Genomic DNA, 3501 nt, shown 5'->3' with positions numbered 1-3501 from the left:
CAAACTTTTATATTGGGTTGTCCGGAAAGTTCGTGCCGATTTATAGCAGCTTACCTTTCGACTAATTTTACAACATAGTTGAGACCATAAAATAGGATTTGACTACACCTCCATTTAGAGCACAGTTTAAGCTATTTTCTCGTAGGGGAAGGTTTATGTTCCTATAACCTGTATTAATTTTGTAAACCTTGAAAATGGAAGATAAGAAAGTTCATTTTCGGAACTTGATGCTTTGGGAACTAGACAAAAGTTGCTGCAGCTCAGCTGGGATGTGTTACCCACCCTCCATATTCACCAGATATTGCTCCTTCGGATTTCCGCATGTTCAGGTCTCTGCAGAATAGTCTTAATGGTAAAAATTTCAATTCCTTGGATGATGTGAAAAGATACCTTGATGAATTCTTTGCCATGAAACCACCACAATTCTGGGAAGAGGGTATTTTCAAGTTAAAGGAATGATGGAGACGCATTGTGCAACAAAATTGTTCATATTTGGTTGATTAAAAATGTAATGGCAAGTATTTATTGATCTTTTTCTTTCCTTTAAAAATCGACACAAACTTCCAGGACAACTCAATACAATCCACCTCAAGCAGAAATGATTCTCAGTACTCATGTAACGTTCTCATTTCTTCAAGGCATTTCAAATTCATTTACTCAGGGACCTGATCTTCTTTTGTACATCAACAATTATAAGTGAACTGGACATAATGGGCACTTCTTTCTAATTAATTTAATTTCTACGAAATTTTTGGATTCTATACATGATATAGTTCTGTTGTTTCATTTAAGAATATTTTTCTTCTTAAATATCTAATTGTCAGTCTAGTTTTAAATTACCTAAAAATATAATAGGCATAATATGCTCCAACGTACAACAAACTGAGTGTTTACATAATACTGATAATTTACCTTAAAAAAACCAAAAAAAATGCTTCTACACGGTTACCTAGAAATTGCATATTTCGTTTCCCTCAAATTACACATTATAGACTTGAAAAAAGACCGAATAGATCGGATGATACTGTTTTAGATTAACATAAACTACGAATAGAAGTCCTTTGATCATAGATCTGCAGCATAAAAGGGTGACCCGTGATTAAACTACGATACGAAAATAAATAAATAAAAATCACAGCAAAACTACTTCTAAAAGCAATTTCCAAATAATATTTACATTATCAGTTAAATATATACACATTCACAAAACACAAAGACAAATCTAAGTGTATGTGCACACATAAAAATTACGCGCACATAGACACAGAATCATGCTCACACAAACACACACACACACACACACACAGGAAACTCTCATACACAGGAGCATAAATGCAGACATTATCCACAGATATTTGAGATGGATATTATTGCTTATATCTGAAGCAGATACTCAACAATTTACATTTAGTCATAAACTTGAGAAGCTTCTAAGAAGACCCACTCTACGGTTACGGTACTGATGAGGATTTCAAAGTACTTAAGATTTCTTTTTTATTAATCTTTTTCTGTATTCACATCCTTGTTCTGACTTACAAACCTATCTCCTTTCTTATCGTAATTGGTTAGCTCAATACTTGTTAGTTGATATTGTAATTTAATAATTCCAGTTCTCTTTTGTTAATTAACAATAAATGAAACAGAAAATACAACGGTGAGCTGTGTTTAAATCCACTTATAAATTTCACCAGAAACAACTACTGTTACGTAAACACTCCCATATGTCTGTTCTTAATGATGTAGCGGTAGCTAAAGAAAACAACAGCCCCATATTCACATATATTCATATGGTTGTGACCTAAATTCGATCCAGTAACAGGTAATTCATAGCAATAGAGAAAAGTAAAAACAAATGACAGAACGTTCGCAATATATGCGTATGTGCATGATTTTGTTTGTGTGTGTGTATATACGCGTTTACGTATATATGTATACATATGTGTGTGCGTGCGCACGTGCAAGTATGTATATATTTGTGTGTGTATGAGCACTCATGCATGTCTCTGAAGTTATGAATGTCGCTTGGCATCATTGGATTCCGATTTGTAAAGTTTTCTTTTTTCTCAGCCAAATTTTGTCCAATGCACTTTGGCAGCAAATAGTCTCATATTTGGAAAGGAAAATGACAAGCAATTTAATCATTGAATGATATTGTATTTTCATCGTCAGATAATTGATTTTAATCAGTATTTTAATACCCTGGACTTTAATTATTTAGCATTTGCTTATAGAGTGTAACGTATTCAAACCACAGTATTGGTTAATGTCCATAATTATGTCCAGTCAGCATATAGGAATTCAAACATTTGTCATGAAAATGTTTGTCTTTGTATTTGGTGTGCAAGATTTAATAATGTGAAATTGGGTGATGAAACATATTTAGTTATATATTTGGAGGGTCATTATGCCAGTAAGAAACACATGCACTGGTTCTGATTCTCTTATTATTAGTAAACATAAAGTCAGTGAACTTGCAAAATCGTTTGCAAGTCAGGCAGATGGCTTAGCTGTATTTAATCTGTCTCTGCGATATGAGTTCAAATCCTGCGAGGTCGACTTTTTCTTTCATCCTTTCAGGGTCGATTAAATAAGTACCAGTTAACCACTAGTCTCGATGTAATTGACTTAGCATCTCCCAAAATTTGCTGCCCTTGTACCAAATTCGAAGTCATTTTTTGTAAACATTCAGCAGTTTAACTACTAAATTCTTTGATTAATTATTCGGCGATACACTGAATCAAATAAGTTTGTCAGATCCTTTAGTCATCATTTCCGACCTCAAGAATGACATGCTCTCACTACTCTAGGCCTACCTATTACCTATATTGCGGATTGGAACCGCATTGATGGAGTTCGTATACAGTCAAGAGGTGGCGTATACTTTTATGAAGCGGAGGCGTCTGGTGACTTTTTGATTTTGCGAAAGGAGACGAATTGCATTTATGGCGCCATGCTGGATAGGCTGCAGCTTATGATATTTTACAAGATACTTGTTGTCAAATTGCATGTTGAAGTGTAAATTTGCTGTATCTTGTGCATTGTATATGCAAGACGCAGAACATTGGAACAGAGAGAGCATATCTTTGCTCACATCTCAAACGGTGATGGAAAAACTCTAACGAAACTAGTTGAGTGATTGATAGAACGAAAAATCCATAGTAATAAAAGATATAAAATATAACCAGTGCGTACATTTGTTATTGGCATAATGCCCCATCCCAAGATACAATAAAATACCATATATTTCATATATAGCATGTATCCGAGGGAACATTTTGCGAAATGTTAATGTCAAATCAATTTATGAGAAAAGCATAAATTTTACATATTTTCGTTTATATGAGATATAAGACACATATGTTAAAAATTAGAATTTACTGTACTTAACTTAAGACTAACGAGTCATAGATGACTTGTATTATTTATTTTAATGCAAACTAAAACCAAGATTTATGATTCTGAAAATTAGCATGAAATAGGAATCGGATATATTAGAACACG

Source organism: Octopus sinensis, unplaced genomic scaffold (genome assembly GCF_006345805.1).
Source record: "Octopus sinensis unplaced genomic scaffold, ASM634580v1 Contig16222, whole genome shotgun sequence".
Lineage (NCBI taxonomy): Eukaryota > Metazoa > Mollusca > Cephalopoda > Octopoda > Octopodidae > Octopus > Octopus sinensis.
This window is presented reverse-complemented; position numbering follows the sequence as displayed.